This window comes from Mixophyes fleayi, chromosome 2 (genome assembly GCF_038048845.1).
Source record: "Mixophyes fleayi isolate aMixFle1 chromosome 2, aMixFle1.hap1, whole genome shotgun sequence".
In the NCBI taxonomy this organism is placed as follows: Eukaryota; Metazoa; Chordata; class Amphibia; order Anura; family Limnodynastidae; genus Mixophyes; species Mixophyes fleayi.
In genome coordinates this window covers 341,208,253-341,222,949 of record NC_134403.1, presented here as the reverse complement: position 1 = coordinate 341,222,949, position 14,697 = coordinate 341,208,253, and positions in this window count along the sequence as shown.

Sequence of the window (14,697 nt, the reverse complement as noted above, 5' to 3'; positions counted from 1 at the left end):
TGAGTTTGCTGAAAAGGTATTTATAGTTGTCTCTGTAAGTGTGAAATTGCAAATGTATTTTTGAACTGTTTATATAGTTTGTATAGATTTGATACCAATTAGAATTTCCATTTATTGTTTATTTCTCAAGAGACTGTTTAACCTTGTTAACCATAGTATGAAAGTTTGCATGTATGTGAGTGTGAAAGGGTTTCCTTGACAGGGCCTGTGTCTGGTCAGTTTTAGAATTCAAGTATTACTTCTGGTTAATGCTTGAAGGAGAAAAAGGATAGTTCCAAGCCACGTGAAAGTACTGTAAAACACATAGAAAAGTACACTATAAGGCCTTAGATAGCAGTGTTTGTAACATGTGTGCGTGAAAACACCAGGATTTATCTGATGAGATAAAAGTGTGGTTCCCTTAAAATACCGAAGCCGATAAAAGGGGTGATACATATTAATAGTGGTTGTAGCCCTATTACCATAGTGCAGATACTGAATAAGTCGGACTATAAAAGAAAAGATTAAGCTGCATTATGGGATAATATGTAGCTACACACAAAAGCCTAAATGGTTGGTTATTTCCCCTGGGAGTCCGTCACATGTGAAGTCTGTGGGTTTTTATGTATGCAATCTGAGTAATTTAAATGTATAGTCAGTCTTATTCTGCCCTAGAATTAAGACTCATGCATTGCATTACGGAAAAATAAAAGAGCTTTTTCAACACTTACTGTTTTCTGAGTGCTTCAACCGGGTTATCGGAAGTGACCCGTGGTAGCCGGCTCTTCCTGCCAAGGCAGTCCATCTGCATTGCTGCGGGCCTTTCCTTGCTTGTGAACAATATGCAGGTCATAAATTTGAAGTGCAAGGCTCCACCATAACAGTCAGCCATTCTTCTCTGAGATGCGTCGTTTCTACTTTAATGGGTTATGGTCAGTCACCACATGAAAATGCCATCCATACAAATAAGGTTGAAGTTTCTTCACTACCCAAACAATGGGCAAACATTCTTTCTCAAGTGTGGTATACCCCACATCCCGGTTTAGCAGTTTCTTGCTTAAATAGGCTACAGGGTGCTCCTGCCCATCAAGACCCACCTGGGTAAGCACTGCTCCAAGTCTGTACTGTGAAGTGTCCTTGTCATAATAGGGTGCCAAGAGTATTTGAGCACGAACCAGGGCTTCCTTTAATGACTGAAATGCCAGCTCACAAGCGGGTGTTCAGTCCCCTACTTTGGGGAGTTTTTTCTAAGTGAGATCTGTGAGGGGTTTTGTTGCAGCACTAATGTCTGGGTCAAACCCCCAACATTTGCTCTACATGTTTCAGTTGGTCCTCCCAGGACTTACTGAAAATGGCAATGTAATCCAAGTAAGCCTGAGCAAAGTCTTTATGCCCTTCCAACAGGTAATTAACCACATGCTGGAAAGTGGCTGGTGCGATCTTCATCCCAAATGGTATAGACTAAAACTCAAACAGGCCAAATGGGGTGATGAACGCCGACCGTTCTTGATCCTCTGGGGTCAGTGGTATCTGCCAATGTCCCTTGCTCAAGTCAAATATTGAAATATACTTTGCTCCACCTGACTTGTCTAATGTCAATTCGGGGCAGGGGATAGGCAGCAGACACAGTCACCCCATTCAACCAGTGGTAATTTATGCAAAACTGAGCTGTCTTGTCCTTTTTGGGTACCAATACAACTGAGGACGCCTGTTGGAAGGATGCCAGATCCAGCTGTCCACCCAGCCAACAAATCCAGGGTCGTGAGGGATGCAAAATGTGATTAATACAAATATATTTGCTACAATTTTGGAAACTCTATAGGTAATGCAAACCTTTATCATAAAGCAAACATATTAAAATTATTTGATGGTTGCATGTGTGATTTACTGGTGACATAAAACCTTTTTCACAAACAAAACTGTTTAATTTATGCTTAGGGAAGTAAAATTTAGCTTTATCTAAATGTCAAAACACTAGTATGGAGGATCTATTGAGGGCTTTGGTGAATGTGGCAAACTATGTGGCCACTACTCAGCAGCAGCAGCAGGGGGTGTTGCTGAATATAGCTGCTATGCAACAGGCACAGCGGGCCCAAATTCTACAGGTTGGAGAGGCCAAGATAGAAAATACTAAGCTCTTGCATGAAGATATAGCTCAAGTGAGGCAGGTATTTGATGTGTCTTGGGTGTCTGTCTTGCACAGAATGACCTCTTCAGATGATGTGGAGACATAGCTCTGTCAGTTTTTGCCTCCAGCTGCATTTCACCATCTTCCATGTTTACCTCCTACAGCTTCTGTCTGTTAAGAACTTTGTTTGGACTATGCCATTATGTGAATCTAGCCTGCAGTACCCCTCTACCACCAGAGGTGCTGCTGTATCACCATTGTACACCTCATTAGCAGGAGTTACCTTAATTCCTAATCAGCACCCACACCTGTTTTACTTCCTTTATAACACTGCCTATCCCAGTAATCTGTGGTAGTTAATTGTTGTCTTGTCTGCTGCTGATTCTTTAGAGTATCCTGTGTCCTGTTCCAGTCTGACTTCCTGGTATCTACCCCTGCTTGTTCCTCGGTTTTGCTGCTTATTTTCTGACCTAGACCCTGGCTACATTCTTGACTATGCTCCAGCTCATTCCCTGTTACCCTTGTGGCTTTTCTGGCTTTTGACCCTTTGGCTTGTTTGACCCTTCTCTACTATGACACCCACGTGTCGATCCAGTGCCTCGTGCTTCCTGGAAAAACCTTGAGTCCTGACTACTGTGGCTCATCCAGTACCTCGTGCCTCATGCCTCCTAAGTAAAGCAGGCATCCTGCCATCCATGGTTCACCCTGTAACTCGTGCCTCCAGAGTAAACCAGGTACCCTGACACAGTGGTACATTCTGTGTCTTCAGCCTTCTCTGCTTCTCCAGCATCTAAGCTAGGTCTGGTATCCGGCTACTCTCTTTGAAATGTGTTACCATTTGTGACTTCCTGAGTTATTCAAGCTATAGTTGCCAGTCCTGCTGTTTGTATCTGCTGCCTTGAACTGTGTTGCCGTTTATCAGTACTGCACCATTCTTTGCCTGTAAATCTCTGCCTAATAAAGACACTTTATTTTTACACTATCAATTTCTCTGGCTTTCATGCTAGGAATCTGAAAATCTCTTAGCCTTTGAGAGAACCGCCACAAGACTTTAATGGCCGCCAGGAATATGGGCAAAAAATTTGCGCCACATTTGAGCAGTGAAGCTCAGGAGGCTTATGTTGCTTTGTCTGACAAACAGGCTTCTGACTATCAAAAAGTAATAGCTGATATTATTGCCTGGATAGGAGTGACGGAACTGGGGAGAGCTCAGCGCTACCATGACTGGCGAATTCTCCAGGGTAAAGCAGTTCATTCACAGCTAGCAGAACTTTCAAAAGTATTAAAGAACTGGTTGCAGCCAAGTACCAATTCATCTGGCCGTCTGTTGGAGATACTAGCAATTGATCACTGTGTCCGTAGGCTTGACCAGAGTTTACAGGGTGCTAAAAGTGGATCAACAGTCTTACAAGGAGCTTGCTATGTTGATAAGCCGTTTTTCAGCATGGCAACATATGTCTAAGGCTCCAGAGGGGAGTCCAAAGCTATTGCCAAGGCAATTGTTGACACCACGGCTGGTGGAGCCAGTAAGAATTGTTTCTCCAACTGAGTGCTTTGAATGTGGTGAACTTGGTAATTGTCGTACTGAATGTCCAAAGCTTCAGGAACCAATGGATTGTTTTTATGCTTGCCTAGAAGCAGCCTTCCCTAGTTGCTGCAACATATCATCTTCCACAGGGAATCCATGACTATTTTGGGTGACTGTCCTGATAAATCAAGATGCTGTTTTGGCCCCAGTAGAATCGGGAAGCGAGCTGATGTTGGTCTGTGTTCTGTGGTTCCAAAAGAGGTGACAGCAAGGTTACTTAAGATGAAGGTTCTTTGCATCCATGGAACTATCCTGGGGCGAGACTTTCTTCTGTTCCAGGAGGTTCTTACTTAGCCGGATCTGGCTGGACACATTGGCAACTGATACACAGGCCGAAAGTCCAACCTTAAAGGAACCTGACCAACTCTCACTGGACCTGGGAAAAGAGACAACAGGGCTGTTGCTTAAGGCTTCTGAATACAGGTCCATGAATGCTACCTATCCCAAGTCTCACCGAAAGGAGACATAAGGAGCAATTGATGCAATCATTTTCTGATGACACTGTTGTCGAAACTTTGGGGTCACCAGAGAAAGCTGAGGACTAGTCCCCAATTCCAGGGCACATTTCATTACAATACTTTGCCAGGGATAAACCTAATGATGTTACCCTAGAAAATGTATTCAAATCTGTTGTGAAAGTTAACGGTGTGATAAAAGCTGCCAGGCCAGCAGAAGGTGTACCTTATGTTTTTGTTAAAAGGAATTTGTTGTATAGAGCGGGGGTTGTTCAGGATAAAAATGTTGAACAACTGTTAATACCGCATGTACATGTACCATTTAATTTTGAAAGCCACACACACATCTTTGTGTGGGTTATTTGGGAGAGGATAAGACACAGGAAAGAGTACTACTACAGTTTTACTGGCTAGGAATACATATGGCGGTAAAAAGGTATTGCCTATCCTGTGCACTATGTCAGATAACTTCTACAAGACCTGATTACAGGTCCCCATTTAGTATGAAAACTGGACGTGACACCCTGGTCATCATGACGATGACCAGGACGTGCCTGAAGACCCAGGGCGAGTTGCGGTGGTGGTGGTGGTGGAGCGAGTCCGCCGCTCGTAACACTTTGAGAGGTTGTTGTTATAATGGATGTACAGTGGCTGAAAGCACATGATATTCTTTTCAATATACTATGTAATATGGGATAACATAAAATTATTGTAAATATTATATTGAAAAGTTAGATTTATTTTCGAAAGAGTTATTTTTTCTCTTGTATACTCAGAGAAAGATTATGCATCAAAATGAACTAGTTCAGAATGGATTTAAAAGTATATGTTGCAAGTATTAGGAAATCTACTGACTAACACCTCTGTTAAATGAGTTGTAGCAAAGAGGGTAGATGTTCCAGTGGGGAATCAAAAGGTTGCAAGTTCAAACCCAACAGAAGAAGGTTGGGCATAGAAAATTAATTTCATGCAATACTGAATGTCTCACAGATATATTTTATTTTTAGGATTAAGCCTTCATTATTATGTATTTATTAGATATATGTGCAATATGTATTATATGTTTTTTTAAGATCAAATATAAGATGAATGTTACTGCAAAGATAAATGTATTTAAAAAACAAATGTGTAATATAATGGAAAAGATTATGTTAATTAACTAATCAGATGAACCTGTGTAAGCTACATAGTGATTTTTTTGTATAGGGTATAAAAGATTAGGGTAACCACTTCTCCTCCACACCTTGAGAACAATTCACAGAATCGAAACGCATTGGTAGTAAGAACGGGGGATCCGATACCAGGTGGGAACTGCTCATGAAAGACTTACAGGACTGTGAAGCAATGTGGCCGGCATCTGCTGATATCATCTTGCAGTGATTGCGCTCTTTATATGCCTGTTATGTGCTTAATGGGGTAAGAGTCCACCTTCATTGGGATTGGAGAGAAATTTTGAAACTGAATATTGGAATTTTTTTATTTTTTTTAATATTTTTTACATACTGGGAAAAATGAAGAATATTTGTTTACTTTTTAAGCAAATCGCACTATTCTTGCTTTATTTGTTTATAAACCCAATCTGTGGAGTGATAAGTGAAATGAAATACAGACATGTTTTGTTCATCTGTAAAAAGTGAATAACTCATATAAAGTCAGACCTCTCTAAGAGAAGAAAGAAAGGGAGATTGATATTACACTTGTGGATGAGAACATTTATGAGTTTGAAATTTAATTGAAATATATCTGCTGTGAAGTTAAAATCAGAAGAAAGATTGCAGTTGTTTGGGTTTAAGAGTTAGCATAGTTTGCACTATGATCTTTTTTAGTTTGTTTGTTTCTTTATTTGTAACACTGGAGGAAAAATAGGAAGTGATACACCTTTATTAAGAAGAAAGTACACATCATTTTAAAGGACAATATTTGTTTGCTTGTTTATATTGTAACACTGGAGGGAAAAAAGGAAGTGACACACTTCTATTAAGAAGAAGGCACACATCACTTTAAAAGGACATTGTGTTAAGATATGCCTACAGCTGCACCACCCTGAGCAAGCCCAATCTTGTCTGGTCCTGGAAGCTAAGCAGGATTGGGCTGGGTTAGTACTTGGCTGGGAAACCACCTAGGACTACCAAGTGCTGTCAACTAAAGTATAATTAATTAAATTCTATTGTTGTTGTATAATATACCAATAGCACACAGTACACTTTATTTGTTTTTGTAATATTGGTTAAATTGGATTGTATATTGTTGCAATTGAAAGTAGCGCAGGGAAATCTAAAACATTTATTTAGTACTTTGGTTTGTTTGTTTGAATTGCTGGAACTACAAGTGTTGCTGTTTTTACCATCCTGACATTCTTGAATAAACTACAGCAAAGTGGTTCAGCATAGCTGTGTCAGCACTGTTTGTTTGCTTTTGGGTGGGTTGTGATGTTTGGTGTTTATTTTTCCATTTATTTAAACTGTTTTCTTATTTTAAAATGCTTTTTGCTATATGAACACTGTGGCAGAATTGATCTGGGTCTTACTAAACATCACCAGTACCTCAGCTGTAACCGGAGGTAAACATTATGACATATGGGGTTAGCTAGTTACCTGTGACCCCTTGTTCACGGAAAATGCAAGTTGAGGCTCTGAACTAACAACTTATATTGCACATTGTAACACGCAAAATAGGCAGCATCTATCACTATTTTCTATAGACTACAAAACAATTAATTATACTGCAAACATGTGTCTATAACTGCTTCTAAAGTCTATTCTCTCTTAAAATGTCTCTTCCGACATGAAAAATTATACTACTTTCCTATAAATTATTAATTTAATTTTGTTCCACAGCATGATCAAATTAGCAAATTAATTAGAAATGTTGGTAGATGTGCCATTCCTGTTGTCACTTCAATTGTAGTTCTACCCCAAGGTTATATGTGACCTATATAGTGATTTCAAGTAATTAGTATCTGAAAGAGATTTAATTTATGCAAAGCCATATTTTTTTTTAGATGTATGTCTGAGTCATTAAAGTTAATGGCTATATAGTTTTATTTACTAAGTTGATAACGGCAATAAAATAATTATTCAGACAATAGATAGTGTTAGAACATATCTGACACATGTATTTTATAGATTGACTAATCAATGATTATTATAATTGTTGTTGATTTGTAAGACATGAACACAAAGGACAGGAAGGGCACTGCTTATGAGACTAATTACATTTTAATTGGAAAAGGGCACAGTTGATACAAGACCTGAATCGAGTGGAGTGAGTGTGACTTAGAGTGGAAATTGGGACAGTTGTAAATGTGCATCAGTGTGGGTTATTTAGGTGGGAGTAAGGTACACTCTAATAAAGAGGTGGGTTTTCAGAGAGTGTTTAAATATTTGTAAGGTGACGGAGAGTCTGATCATGGGTAGTAGGGAATTCCACAAGGGGATTGCAGCACAAGAGAAGTCTTGTAGGCGAGAGTGAGTGGTGGAGAGAGGCAGAGTATTTGGAAATGAGACTTCAGATGTGTGAAGGGGTAGTTTTGTTCAGGGCTTTGTAGCTTGAGTAGCGGTGAGCAATTTAAACTGGACAAGGGGAGCCAGTGTAAGGATATGGAAAGTGGGCAGGAGATGTGGAGAGACACAAGAGGAGATTCAATCTTGCTAAAGCCTTAAAGATGGATTGAAGCATGGTAGATTGAGATATGGATTGGAAGAACAGCTGGTCAACATCATAATCATCATCAACAGCAGCTGGTCGCCCTTAGTTTCATCAATCCCACTTTGAAATTTTGCATACTGGGTAATATGAATGGGTGTTAACATTGCTTTCAAAATATATTTTTTTAAAAAAAATTAAATGATAATTATTATTATATATATATATATATATATCTAAAAAAAATTAATTGATAATTGTTCATTTTGATCAGACCAACCCGCACCATATCATGCTGCTATTTAATTTCACCATGTAACAACATATAAAATTCCCAGTGCAATCATTCCCACTCTGAGCTTTTTAAATCTACTTACATTGGCTGAAAGAAGATACATAAAGCACAATAGAGTAATAGTCATGTATAATGGGGACAGCTCTGGTCATCAGGCCCTTGTCTGTGGAGACTCAAATTTATTTTTAGCGGTACCCTTGGCATAGATCAAGGGTTTCCTAGTAGATGGATACCCACTATGATGCTATATATTTTTTTAATACATTTATTGAATCACATAAATAATGTGTTAGTACATTAACTGCTGGATTAAGCCAGTGTTGTCAGGTGTGATACTTTAAATAAATTGATCCAGACATCCCTAGGAACTGTGAATTATATCACTAGCTTGGAGTAATGTCAGTAATTATCACATGCAATTTAAATTAAGCTGGTAATATGTTATGTTATAGTTCTATTTATCCCAATGAACACACTAGTTGACGTGTATTCTCCAAGTACAAGTGCAAAATTTCATATCCCTTGAGAACACGTGATCTTGAGAAGAAAAGGTTGTTTATGCTTGGAATTGTACTCTACTTGCAAGAACTTATACTGTTTATAAATAAATATTTATAAAATTATACAATTTAGAGTCACTCTTGAAATGTTTAAAATCAATGTACTTTTTAATAAAATTATTGAAACATATTTATTGAACATGTGACTCAGATTTTTTTTTATAAAAAAATAAAAAGAACAAAAGTTATAATAAAATTATATATATATTTATACATACATATATTAATATAAATAAATTATATAAAAGTGGTAAAAAAGTGTATTCACATTATTTGTGCAGATAGCCATTAATTTCATATGTAAGTATATGGTAACATTTCTATAATAGGAGTTGTAAAAAAATAGTTAATAGCAAAGTAACTATTGTTTCAGAACACTATTCTATGCCACTGAGTAGGTGCAACTTGTCAGGGTACGATTTTCAGCTGGGGAGTTTGCTAAGTTTTGTAATCAGAGGACCAAGTCGCAAGCATGGCGACTCGAATATTTGATTATTTTATATATTCTTAACATATTGTGTGACTTCAACTCAAGTACAGCTATAATAATCAAAGTTACTTATAGCTTTATGCTTATAGGCTCATAAATTTGAAATAAAAAAGGGACAACCGCGTGACCTGACGTTTGCTAAGGTATTAAATTCAACCCATATTTACTTTTATATCTCCAATAAAGTAAACTATTTATAGGAACCAATTGCCCTGCTAATTTGAGCTATGCAGGAGTTTCAAATATAGGGAAATAAATATTGTGAGTGAAAGATTTATGGTGGGTAAAAAGGGGGACGGTCCTAGGAAAACCAAAAATCATGGGGTTCCTATTCTCAAACCAATGTATTTTTTTTCCAGACTCGTTTTTGTCTTGATTTGGGTAGTGATCATGCTGCAGAGAGTGGCCAAGCAATAATAATGTAGCATGATGTGCAGTAGAAATAACTAAGAGTGTACTTAGTTACTGACAGTATTATTTGCTGATATTTTGCTAATTGTTAAATAAAACAAATTGGTAACATAAACAGAGAGACTAAAATGTGTGTGTGTGTGTGTGTGTGTGTGTGTGTGTGTGTGTGTGTGTATATATTGTGGCAAAAACTTCCTTCTTGTGACACATGCACCCTCAGGTGATTCAGACACAGACAATTTCTTGCTTGAGTTAAGCAGTACTTTTATGGTTGCATCACAAAAAACAGTCATCACTTTTCTCAGGATGACACTAGGCAACCTACCACTTACTAGTTCCAGCTTTCCTCTCTGGTCACCGGCCACAAGTTGGCATCGGTCACAATGCACAATTGCACAGTTCAGGTTTTTATATATGAGACTCCTTCCACAGGCTTGGATTGACAGACAGACAACACTCCCATCTTCCCTTTAAAAGGAGTTCCCTGCAGATGCTCTGTAACCACTCTTGATCGCAGACACCTTGTCAGCCTTCTGCTATTGCTGCGGTGGACAACTCAAAGCATGTAAGTTAAGTTACATTTCTTATTTCTACTTTGTAACACTTATGTCTCAGACCTGTACGGAACTGCAGCGCTATACTTGTGTGTAACTTGGTCCGCAGTCTTTTACCTGCAGGCTGTCTGCCAAATAGCTTATTCCTCTCTTAGAGGCCTGTAGAAAACCCCTCTCCCTGTTACAATATCTTTCTATCTATCTCTATCTATCTATCTATCTATCTATCTATCTATCTATCTATCTATCTATCTATCTATCTATCTATCCATCTATCAATATGATTATATAAATATATACCTGTGGAAATAGAAATATGACTAGAAAGTAAAGATCAATCTTTTTGAAGGAATATGAGATATATTTTTAATGGTATGTAAACATTACTCTGTCATATAAAAGCCCAATATGCGGATAAGATATATATTTTTGAGATATTTTAGATAATGCTGCATGTGGTTACTATAATGGTCTATGTCAATTAAAAAAGTAATTTGTTACTAACATTCCTGATTGGTGTAGGTATAAGAATAAATGGAGATAAGAAAATGACTCTCGATTCCCTCTGACGAAACTGCCAGTACACATGAAGGCAGAGAAACCCATAAGGCAGGAAGGACTCATAAGTTGGAAGATTTTCCCATTATTTCAATAACCCTATACCGATACTCTTATAAGGGAAATTACCAAAGGACATTGAAATGATTGTTATTCTAAAGAATGGTATGAGGGTCCTCATCCGAAAAGAGTAAGACCAGTATCAATACGGTGTTGAGATTTTTCTTATTAAAACATGCTCGTTTTATTAAGGGCTTTACAATAGACGATCACTAATTGAATCTTACAACATCTGGGTATTACGACATACAAAAAAAGCTAACTAAATAATTGAACTGAACGCAGGTGTCTCAGGAAAGAGGACAGCAAGTTCTTCCGAAAATATACACCTGTGTCTCAGATATTTGTGCAGTTCATGAAGAAACATTTAAATTGTGTAATATGAGCACCCAAAGTTCTCAGAATAAATATATGATCCCTCCGGCAGCAACAGTTTTATAGATTGGTATTAACCGAGAACTGATGAACTGTTGAATAAGAAATACTGTAATATAAAAATACTATATAATAATCAGTGGGTTTGAGATTTATCAGTTGATTAGGATACCCCTCTCTTTTTTTATATATGCAAATTTTTAAGAATTGTATTTGGTGAAGAATTATATAGAATAAGTGATTCAATTTATTAGGTAGCAGTGTGGAAATGATACAATCTTTTGAGTGTTTGTTTGATTAGTGGCTCTTTAAAAAAGTTTTTATTATACATATCGATTAGGGGAATAGCTGCCCCCAGAGCTCCTTTTTTTCAAAATGTTGGTATATATTAGATAGTGCCAGGTTGTAGTTTTTCTGATATTAAAAGGTAAGAGGGCCCACTTGCTCGCCAGAAAAAAAAATATTGATCCATTTAGTAAAGATGTTTTTTTAAAAAGTGTTTTATATGTGTTTTTTTATTTTTTGCTCAGTCCACTGTATTTTTCAATACATTCACAGAGATCCATTACCTGTGAATACATTAATTATGGTTAAGAACAAGGGGCCTGATTCATTAAGGATCTTAACTTGAAAAACTTCTTATTTTAGTCTCCTGGACAAAACCATGTTACAATGCAAGGGGTGCAAATTAGTATTCTGTTTTGCACATAAGTTAAATACTGACTGTTTTTTCATGTAGCACACAAATATTTGATAGCTTATTTCTACACTGAAATTTAAAGTTAATATTTGTGTGCTACATGAAAAAACAGTCAGCATTTAACTTATGTGCAAAACAGAATACTAATTTGCACCCCTTACATTGTAACATGGTTTTGTCCAGGAGGCTTAAATAAGAAGTTTCTTAAGTTAAGATCCTTAATGAATCAGACCCAAGGTGCGAAAGGTCATTGTGCAGGATGGGAAAGCAAAAGCAGAATTCTAAGATTGCATTGCAGAAACTGCACCTCTGTGAAAAGAACTGTTACACTGCAAAAAGTGTGAACTTTGCAAAAATTACCTTATAAATTATTACATAAAAAAGATTATTACTTAAGATTTGCAATAATCTCTAGAAATATCTCTCTACATATAATATGTATTTTAATTACAATTGTGCAGATGTGTCAATTATAGAAAAGAAAACATTTGTTAAAAATAAATGTATTAGAAATTAATTATTTTCACATGGTAGAATCTTAGATCTTGCAAAATGTAGTAACCGACGTCTAAATTTCTGTGAATTCTACTGCTGATCAAGTCTCTCTCCATAATGTTATATCAGAAAGCAAACTAAAAGCTAGAAGCTAATTCACAGGTCACATGTTATTACTTGACCAATCAGCAGCAATAAATGCTATACTTCTCAGAAAGAGACAGTTGTTGTCACTGGTAGCCAGAGGTATGGTGGGAACTTGCCCAGCAGCAGAACATCACATGTTAGAGCAACCCTGGTGTCTCAAGTCTGTAGGGGAGTTTAAAATGTCAGATAAGTGTATATTTTATATTTTATTATTATTATCTTTAATTTATAAGACGCCACAAAGGGTCAGCAGCGCCGTACATTACATACCAAAAACAGTGAGCCATGACACAACATGATACAGAAAGAACAAAAATATATACAGAGACACAGGTGACGTGGTAATGCAAATCAAATTATTACTTGGACAATGAGTGAAAGTGATGGTAGAAATCAGCGAGATGTAGGCCGAAGCTTAAGAAAATAGGGCTAGGAAAGCAGGCCAAGAGGTACAGAGAGTGATGGAATAGTAGAAGGAGCACACAAGGAATGAGGGCCCTGCTCCTGAGAGCTTACATCCTAAAGGAAAAGGGGAGACACAAATAGGGTGGTACTAACTGGAGAAGAGAGCCGGGACAAGGGAGTTAGAAAGAAATGACTCTTAAGGGCATGCTTGAAGCCTTTGAGAGTAGATGCTAACCTTATGGAACGTGGAAGATCGTTCCACATTCTATGGGCCTGATTAATTAAGGAAAGTAAGTGGGTAAAAAGGGAGTACATTTTTTGCCTGGACAAACCATGTTACAATGTAAGGGGTGCAAATTAGTTTATTATTTTGCACATAAGTTAAATACTGTCTGTTTTTTCATGTAGGATGCAAATACTTGATAGCTTTATTTTTACACGGACATTAAAAGTTGATCTAGGACATGCCCTACCACAAATATAAATCTGTCCTCACATTGTAAATTAACCTCCCCCTCCAAAATAAGATGGTTTTGCCAAGGTTCAAAGTAACTCAATTTCATTGCTTTACTTTCCTTAATGAATCAGGCCCTATATCTGTACTGCTATCATTTTCATGTGTTTGATATTCATACATTTGAATGATTTGCCATGCCTTGGTTCCGGCCAGTAATACAACTGTCATGTTACAAAATCCTGTGGATTTCAAGGGTGTTCCTCTACATTGGTCTTCGTTCTGCAATAATTAAGTGTTTGAGCATAATGTCCTTACCCTTATATACTGTAAAGATTATGTCTTTTGCTTTAGAATGATTGTGCTTATGTAATGCTGATTATTATCCCTGATGATGAGAAAAGATAGGAAAAGTTTATACATAAAAACAAAGGGTTATATTTATCATAGGGCGAGAAGCTCTATGACCAGTGAAATATGTGTTATCACCAGCTAGAGGGCTTGGCCCTATACATCAAGGGGCTTGTGATAGCAATGCTATAGCTCTTGTCAGCGATAGGACTAGCTGGGTTTTGCCAGAGAGAAGCTTTCTGATGCATAGCAGATGTGTGACAGACCGTGACAGAGCAAGCGGCAAAGAGCAGGTTGGAGAACAGTATATAGAAAGAGCCCCCCCCCCACCTCATTGTGTGTGTTCGCCTGATATGGTGGCAGCTTAAACAGAAAACTGTTTATTTGATTCATTTTGCAGTGATACTGCAGTACACTGCTTTGTCATATATTACTCTCAATACTAGTTGAAGAGATGCTCAAAACAGGCGCATATCACTTATTGAAACGGTTTGACGAATCGGTTCCACAATTTAAAAGTTAACAGAGTTTCTAGAATTTTATATTGATTGCAAAAGTAAAAATTTAAATTTGAGAAAGTCATTCTGGTCGAGCGGGTTTGCACATGTACAAAGCGGATCGACATTTTTTAGCTAAAATTTGTCAATGCTGTCATTTTTTTCAAATGCAAATGGCGAAACGCCAACAGTGAACCTTCAATCAAATTTTGAACCAGTTCAAAATTTTTGAGTATCTTTAGCTAGTAGTGCCAGAAGTACTTCTACTAAAAAAGGTCATGTACAGTCTCAGAAAGAACTCCCCAAATAAACACTTGAGGATCCCTCCAACAACAGCTCTTTCAAGCATTAAGGGAAAAAAAATTATAAGAATAACGATTGTGATGAATGTCATAATAATCAAACAAAAACAAAATAGCCAACATCACATACAAACATAGTGGAAGATATCTTCAGCTATATTATAGTTATATCATTAAAAGTAAAACTACTACAAATATTTAATATTTAAAAAAACCACCACAGTGTGTACTGTGCATTTTCACTACTT